Source organism: Melanostigma gelatinosum, assembly GCF_949748355.1.
Source record: "Melanostigma gelatinosum genome assembly, chromosome: 23".
NCBI classification, from domain to species: Eukaryota; Metazoa; Chordata; class Actinopteri; order Perciformes; family Zoarcidae; genus Melanostigma; species Melanostigma gelatinosum.
The window spans coordinates 5,539,713-5,549,118 of NC_136656.1; positions in this window are offsets into that span (position 1 = coordinate 5,539,713).

Here is a 9,406-nt window from a genome sequence, read left to right on the forward strand (position 1 = left end):
TTGGGTGATGGGGCTCGAGAGGGGGCTCAGAGGAGATCTGTATTTGTATTGGTGTGTGTGTGTGGGGGGGGGGGCTTGGTGGTAGAAAAGAGGGGGAAGACGAGGGGCGATCCTATTTGTTTGTTTTGCCCTCCAGACGTGTCCGAGAGCAGATTAAGGGATTTACCCGGGAGGTCAAAGAAATGGAGGAGTTGTCTTTTTGTTTCAGATAAAAAGCGACGGCAGTGAGAGGTGAAGGATGGAAGGACAGGTTATGATGGAGGGCTGGGGAAAGGAAGACAGGAAGTCATGTGTTGACACCGGGATACCTTTTACAGCCGTCTGATCGTCTCTTGTTTTAGTGCTAATCCCAAACCGTGAGCACCAACAGCATTAGGGACCCAAAATCTCGTGGCTTTGCCAGGTCTCGCACGCAATGGCTGTCTTATAGAGAACAGTAGCTCTACTGTTAGCAAGCAGTGGAGCTACTTCTTGAGTACTTTTAAATTGTGGTATTTTTACTTTTAGTAAAATGTCTGAATTTATCATTTTAAAAATCATTGATCAATGGTTTATTGTACAAAATTAAGAAAATGTTTTTTTTGGGCCGGCCAACAGTCCGAAGAACAAACATATTACATGTGCAATAATATAAAACAGTAAAACAGGAAATTGTCCCTTTTTAAATCCTGCAACCCGTGAATATTTGGCGTTTTTGCATGAAAACCACTTCATCAGTTGTCAAAATTGTGGTTCAAACTGAACCTGCTGATGAATCAAACAAACATTTCAAACAGCTTTTTTCCCCTTTTTTTCTCAACCACATTTGAAGGTGAACACCACCACCGAACACCAGCCTGCCACGCGCGCCATGTGTGTGTGTGTATGTCATTTTGGTGGGGTTAAGAGGAAGGAGGTGGGGTCGGGGTGGGGCTGAGCAGGCTGCAAACTGCAAACAAACGAATGAACGCCAACCTCAAATTCAACCGCAGGGTCGCCGGGGCCTACCGTGGTGTGGCTCTTTTGTAATGTATATCAAGTTCACCAAGGGCCTTTTCATCTGACAGGCCATTGTTGAGGGAGGCTAGCCGGCGTTCTACTCCCCTCTTAACCCCACCCACCCGACACGGGAGCAGGTTGGCTTGCGATTGTTTTATGGAAATGTAGCGCGGGCCTGGCCGGGTGTCTGCCAGGCGAGGACGGAGGGGAGGGAGGGGGAGGCGGGGGGGTACTGTGTCTCTGTATGTGTGTGTGAGTGTGTGTGAGTGGGGGGGGGGGGGGGGGGGGGGGGGAGTTGGATGTGACGCCGACCCCAGCGAACGCCCCTGACCCTGAGCAGATGGCGAGGCAGGGTCTCTCCGCTGAGCCAGAATGAATAACGTGTGCCATGTCACATTGTCTGAGATGGGCCTGCTGAAAGCCCCCCCCCCCCGTCGCCCACTTCTATCCTGATTTCTGCACCCTCCCTCCCTCCCCCACATCCATCTCTCTCTCTTACCCACCTTTCTTCTTCAGCTCCTTCACCATTCCTCTCTGCTTTAATCGTTTTTCTCCTCTCTTGTCCCCCTCCCCCTCTCCTCCTCTTCTTCTGGGTCTTTTTACCTCCCATACATCACTTGTCTCTTCCTTCTCCCCCCCCTCTGATCCCCCACTACATCCACTCCTCCGGCTTCCCCACAGAGTGCTTACTCTTCCAGGCACCCGTTTGCTCATTCAGTCATTCACTCACCCATTCATGTATTCACGTGCGCCTCATTCATCCTTCATTCAACAGACACTCATTCACAGGTTGGCCCACTCGCCGAGGCTTTATTGGAGGACAATTAAGGCACCTGCGTTTCTAAAGCTCCCCCGCTGAATGCCTGCCTCCCCGTTTCCTCACCCGTCTGTTCACACTACTACTACTGCTCACTCGCTCACTCGCTCACTTGTTCTCGCGCCCGGCCTCGCTCACTCGCTCACGTACAGAGTCGCTGGCTCGGGCCCAATCCCTCCGTGTCGCTCGGTCACAGAAGATGCAGATAAATCTGAATACACGCCTTTTTTTTTTTCATTTAGTGAGTGTTGGTCTTCCATTCTAAGACCTCAAGAGAGCTTTTCAAAAATGCCCCCCCAAAAGTAGATACATTTGAAAATTCTGGTCTCGCATGGCAGGGTGGATGGGGAGTTTTTGTCGAGAGGCGATTTATGGCTGGTCATGTGATGCGTTTTTGAGAATCTTGCTTTCTGGCGCACGCGATTGGGAACCATTTCTTGGCGGAAAATGGTTCGAAAGTGCAGGTGCAGGCTCAAGTGACCTGCACGCGGCCAAAAGTGGGATTTGTCATTTCAATGAGGACTAATGTTTCATAAAAACGAGCACAAATCTCCACTTTTGACGCGTAAACCCAAACAGAGATTTTAACTTGATCTAAATTTGCGAGGATTTGGCCTTTAACTGTTTAATTCCTACCTACCATAAAATATAATCACATGACTTAATGGTCATGTGATTACATTTTATGGAGGTAGGAAAGATTTTAACCTATACGATCACATGAACATTTAAATAAATAAGATTAAATCTTCGGTTTAAAGAGGGAGAAAATGGGGTAAAATGTGTAAACTTCATTATAGTTTACCTGATACGGTATCAGAGGTGAATGAATAAATAACAAGTCCACACGTTAGCGGCTCTGTGAGTCTCTGCACTTGAGCTAAATGCTGCTGTTAGCATGCTAACCTTTGCTAAGAAGACGAAACACAAAGCACAGGCCATAAACTAAAGTATTAAACAAACTGAAACTTTGCCCAGATGATGCACGATGTAACGTCAGAGTCACCAAAGTTATTACAATTCCTCCCGAGGGAGACATGAATGTCCGTCCCACATTTCATGGCAATCCATCCCATATGTTGCGATACTTCGGTCCGGGCCGACATGTTGTGTGGACGTCCACGATCTGGTCCGTGGGTGTGGATCCATCACAAATATTCCCTCTCTCTCCCTCTTTTCTCTCCTGGAGCGGCGCGGTGGCTGCCAAGAATGGATAAGAGGGTCAGGGGTATGTTCAACCCCCCCCCCGTCCTAATCGCCAGTCCTCTTCCTGCACCCCCCCCCCCTCCTCCTCCTCCTCTCCGGCCCCCAGCGACCCCCGCCTCCTGTGCCTCTATCGGCCTCCAGACAGACAGCCTGGGAGATGGAGGAGGGTGCGCAGGGGTCACGGCCTCGGCGCTGCAGTCGCTTGGCCAGAGAGTGTGTGTGGGCGTGCGTGTGTATCTTGCACTGTATCACCTCGTGCCCTTTGTGTGTGTGTCATAGAGAATTTTTAGTTCTTTTTTTTCGCCGACGAGGCAAGCGCTGCAAAGTGTTTGTCAGTGTGTGTGTGTGTGTGTGTGTGTGTGAGGACGGAGAGAGTGGGCGTTACAGAGACAACGGTCAAGGTTTTAAAGGTTCACTTGGCTCAAGCTTGTTCCCTCTAAACCCCCACCGGCCAAATATGCTGCGGTTAACAAAGTGAAACTGTCTAAACACTATCTGTTAAACAATCGTAATAGCGGCCTAACATTTTAGAAAAAACGTCATCTAAATATACAACATATCATGGTTTACAAGTTCACCAGTGCGTTAGTTTGCAGTAAAAAATGAGAGCAAACTTACAGGAGTATCGTTGCATTTCATTCCGCTGACACAATTAATTGGAGATGTCCTCCAGGGACAAGAACTGTATTTCTTTGTGGGTTTGGGTTGTCCGAAGTACTTGCTACCCACTAATCACCGTCCGTCAATCTTTTTGTTTTTGTCATGATATAATTCCGCCTGTCACTCGCTCTTGTTCAAACAACATCAACATTCTGTGTTGCAACACGATCGGGCCGCTTCTGCCGGGAGCTTTCGGCTTTAGAAGTCTTAACTGACGAGGGCGGCGGGCCAAGCTAAACGAGTTGTGCTCTTAGTTTACTGGATGTGAATATCCCGAGAGGGTTTTCACAAAGTGGAGGGCTTTACTTTTGTTGGAAGGGTCCATTGTTGTGACATCTTGACCCTGTTCCTGATTAGTCTCTTAAGGGTTTGAAATTTTTGGAGGAGTTTTGACTCTTTCTTTTTTGGTTTCGTTCTTGGACATACCCTCTCTGAAAACACTGGCTCCCGGCCTAGCCCACCGCGATACCGAATCTTTTTGGGCTCGGTGGATGATGTTTCAACCACATCCTGACAACAAACAAAATAACTTGTGTTGAGGTTTGAGGATTCTTTGCAGCCTTTTTACTCCCAAATCAGGCCTTGGACTCGGACGTTGACAAAAAAAAAAGGGGTCAAGGAGAGATTTTGTTTGGGGGGGGGGACACTCCGATTCCCCCTTTCGCATGTTTTGCGATTAACTTGATTCTTTTGTATCGCTCTCACTCGTCTGACGTTATTCGCCTTCTTAGGACGAGTCCACAAACGGCACGCTGACGTATAAAATGACGAGTTTTGATCATTTCAGTCCTCTGACTCACACCATCTCATCTCAGGGAGGGGTCGATGAGTGTGTCACCGCCCCTCCCGAGAAAAGAACAGCCATGTTTTTTTGAGTTCTTCGGTTAACAGCTTCGCTTGAGGGAATTCAATGTATCTCCAATACACTGCTGTAAGGGAGTCTCAGTGACCGCTGCTCAGGGACTGGAGAGGCGTTGTTATCGCATGTGGACCTGGAATTGGAACCGGCAACCTTTTGGCTGTTCTCGTGGGATCCTAATGCTCCTATTTCCTAAAAGAGCATCTGAACTATCAGAATGAAGTTTTTATTTGCTTTATTTGTGAGAGTAAGACGAGGAAATGAACATATGTGTCTCCAGAGCTGGAGACGGGACATTGTTAGCCTATTACCATAAACTAGTCCCCTCTGGTCGTATAAATGAATATTACAGCATAAATACTCATAATGCTTTCTAACAATAATCACAGCACATTCTATAATAACTTATAAGGTCAAGTATCAAAGTACTTCATAATTGCTGGTCACTCCCTGACATTTAGTTTCGCATGGATCATAGTGTATAATTACCATAGTTGTCATACAATATTATTATTAAGTCAGAATATATGTTGCCCACAAATATGAGATTTCACTTCATTTAAGCCTGCTGGCATTTTTCAATTTCCCCAAAAAATGTGACATTTTTTCAAGGGACAGTTTGCGAGCAGAAGTAAAGCCAACGAGCTGCTTTCATACTTTCCATAACGTAATGCATTCAACATGTTTTCAGAGCCTGGGATCAACTATACTCTGAGGCTGATTTTTTTTAAAAGATGGCGACAAGAAACAGAGCCAAGACAGCCCACACCTGCACTCTGAAGAAAAGGCTTCCCTCCGGTGGGAACGAGAGTGAAATGATTTGAAAAGTGCTGGAGTTGAAAACGATGCTTGTTTCTTTTGTTGCTTTTTGTATCTGCCCGTGCTTGTTGTTTCTGCTGATAACCCTGATGGATTTATGGCTCCTCGTGCTTGTGAAAGCCTACAATCTGGTTATAATACAACAATATGAAAGCCCGTAAAAACACACGCTGTGGATTGATTGCTCCTGATTACCTGTTATCAGTTATCAGGCTACAGCTGAACAGATCGTAAAGGCTTTTATTAAAGCTATATAAACTGTCTGTATCTAAAGGTACAGACTCTACCAAGCCGCTTCCAGTCAGTCATATCACATTGCTTATTTTTCCAATGTCATCGACAGGCTGGTGTCGGAGCTGCCAAATAGCGTGCCGGCACAGTTCTCACCCTGCGTGCGTGTGGCAGCCTGAACTCGCCGTGAACCTGCACAGGTCCAGGAAAAACAAAAAGGGGGAAGCGTCTCTTTCCTCACGCCTGTCTTTCAAAAGAGTATATAGGGCTTGCAAAACAGGCGCTTCAGCTCCCCTGACAGTCTGCAGACTTATCACCCTGTCATTTTCTTCTTCTTCTTTTTGCAGGCTCTGTGATGTCTTTGGGTCCTAATTGTGATGACAGTCATGTGATGACAAAAAAAAAAAGCGGGTTGCTTTGAACACAGAGAGAGAGAGGGGGGAGTTAAGGCGTGGCCCCCCTCTCTCTCTCTCTCTCTCTCTCTTGGACCCGTCGTCCTCTCCATTCATCAAGCTGTCTGCTCTCTTCCACTCTGGGGGGTGGGGGGGGGGGGTTCCCCGTGTGGCTGGAGAGCAAGACAGATGGACACAGCGGACGGATGGACAGACAGACAGGGACGCCCTTCCCTTCTGCTGTGAACCCAGACTCACACGAGACACACTCGTTTCATTAATCTTGTGATGTTCTCTGAGGGAGTGCGATATCGTCACGTCGTCGCTTTGGCTTAAAGCGTTGTGTTTACTGCGTCGATGTCAAATTCAGATTTTCCTGTTTCTGTCTGGCACCCGGCCCGGCCCGGCCCGGCTGTCTGCTCGACATCCCTTGACATTTGACCCAGTGTCCGTCGAGCCACCTTTCCCTGTCTGTCATGGTTCTCACTCTCGTCTGCTGGTTTCAGGACGTTTCACCACCCTCCGTATCAAATGACTCGGAGTCAAAGAGCTGCTAATCAGGAAACTCCGGACTCAACTTCCTTAATTGGCTCGCTTTCTCCCTCCAATCCGCGGATAAAAATAATTTCTCCCTTTATGTTTTTGTAATAAGTAGCTTGTAGTGCTCGGCGGGATACGCGGGGAAACTTAATTCCGCAGTTTCAGCTTAGTGCTCAAAAGAAAGGAGTTCTGAGGCTTTACTGTCCAATCTGTGCGATCACAAAGTTCCTTCATTTGGTGACCCTTTCACCTTTTTCTGAACAGATACCGGTGTCGGATGACAAACAATACATTTGACAAATTGACAGCGGGCCGAATCAGCGATAAGACAGAGTGACCTACTGGTGGGTGCAGTTTCCACATGAGGACAAGAATCTTTCTATCTCAATCTCCCTTTTCCTTCTGATCCGCGAGCTTAAGCAGTCAAGTGAGTGGATTTATAGACCTGAGGCTTATGGCTTAGTCATGATTGCTTGAATTGGCTGCGTCTCAATTAAAATACATGGTTTTTTTTTTTACTCCTAATGAGAGAACGGGGACTTGGGTAAAATTGAGACAGCTGTAGAAGCTCTCTGTATGCTCATTGATTTAAATAAAAGCATTGCTGAACAATTTGGGGCTTTTTGTTCTGCCAACGAACACTGTTTAAAGAAAAATCCTGTTTCCAGATGCAAGAGACCTGCTTGCCATTTTCTTGCCATTTATTTCAAGGAAACCTCAGTTTGACGGGTCTTTAAAGCATGTTGTATGTTTTACAACAGCCCAAAAGGTCAACGTTCATATCCTGAATACCACTAAATGTAAAAGTTAACATATCCTCCAAAAAAGAGGCCTCTTCTCTTTTCCCCATTTTGCTCATTTCTCTGAAAAGTACTTGCACTTGTTTTTTTCTTCCTTTTTTTTTTACTGTGTTCAGCTGTAAAACATTTGAGGAAACTTTATGCTTCCCCATTCAACTGAGTGTAACTGGAGGTTCTCCACCGACTATAAAAAAAAGAAAGAGGGAAAGGAAAAATGGTTGAGGGCAGGATGAGGTCCTCGTCTCTGTGTCTTCATGGTGCGGGCGGCGGGCCAGGCACACTCTCCTGCAAAACCTCATCCCCGCAGCTCTTTTCTCTCCATTCTTTTTTTTTTTTTTCTTCTCCCTCTTTCTTTCTGGCAGAACAGTGAAGCTCCATAAAAATGAATTACGCGTCCGAAAAATATGAAATGTGTATAGTGCACACTGGAGAATATCGCATCTGCTACTTAATACAGAGAAAGTGTCTGGTGTGTGTGGATAGGTAGGCAAATATATTGTTTTTAAAGTATTTCAAATGCTTGATTTGTTCATATAAACTGAAAGAAGCAGTTGGTTATTTTGTGAAGTGCGTTTTTAATCTTTCTTGCCGAGAGTAAGATGAGAAGATTGATGCCACTCTTATGTCTAAAGCTGGAGCTGGTGGATTAGCTTAGCTTAGCACAAAGACTGTAAACAGAGGGAAACAGCTAGCATGGCTCCGTCCAAAGGTGACCAACTCCTTTAATGATGACTAATTACTATGTTATTTATACGTTTCTTTAATAACTACTGAAATGAAAGTGTACAAACAACTATTTCTGTTTTCATATAACTCTGCATGAATGCGAATAAGCGGAATTAACGAAAAGACTCTTTAACCAGTACCACATATGTCAAGAAAAAAAACAAGCTTCTTTATATTTATGATAATTAATGAATTCAAACACTGTGCAACTCTGCCAAATATTTGTGTTGTATGTCAGTTTTGGTCTTTATTCATTCAGCCAGCAGCCACTTTTTTCCCATATAAAACAGCAGCAGGGGGATCACACGCACACACACACACACACACACACACACGCACACACAAAACATCTAACAAACAAGAGCATTGACTTGCCATCAGTGTGGTCTCAGAAGCATTCACTTTTTCTTTGAAGTCGGGAAAAAAACACCCACACAAGAAGTCAGTTGTAAGGTGAAACAAAGATGCCAAACTGATTTAAATGAAGGCTGCAGCAGAGACAACAAAACCAACAGACCTACATGAAGGTTTACGGCTTTCTGACCCCTCCCTGGTAAACAAGAAGGACCCGCTTGTGGTTGGGGATGATACAACAAGACAAACGTGTGCAAATGCACTCTTGGCTGGGGGAGAAACCGAGGCAAACAGAAAAGCCAACAAAGCCCGTGCCACATTTCCGAGCATGATCATGCTCAATAATAGCCTCCCTTGTTCTTTGGGCTGTGAGGAGGGTGGTCATGGGGCTCCCCAATGTGATGGCAATGCGCTAATCTGCCCTGTATGGCCCATTCACATGTGTTCACACCATTGTTTCCACACTCTAAACAGGAACTGCAATGTTACCCAAGGGAATTCTACATTTGGTGTGCAGAAAACCCTTTAATTTCCACTCTCATTTTAGAGTCGGCGTGTCCTCGCAAGTCTCATCATCTATCGTGCTTGTTGTCTGTACTGGGAAGTATAGAATACAAAATGATATGTTGGCTGTAATTACATGCAGCTGTTAATGCAGAATACTGCAGAGACAGGATGCACACTGCAGAATATGTGCGAGCCTGGGAAAAACCGAGGGTTTCCTCACCACGAGCGTCCCCCCCCCCCCCAAACCGATCGGTGCTGTAATTTATTATCCGGTAAACACGTGGGAATAGTATCTCAGCGCGACAAGATAAACAACTTCACGCACATCTCGCGATAGGAGACGCTCCCTCTGTGCTTGCCTATTGTGAGAGTTTTCGAACTCTCGCGAGATCTTCGAAGTTTCCCACGCCTGTTGTTGTGGCGTCTGCTCTCTCTCTGCCTCTCTCTCTCTCTCTCTCCTCCCCGCCGCCTCCCCCTTTTTTTCTCTCTCTCTCTCTTCCTCACCCACCCCCTTTCT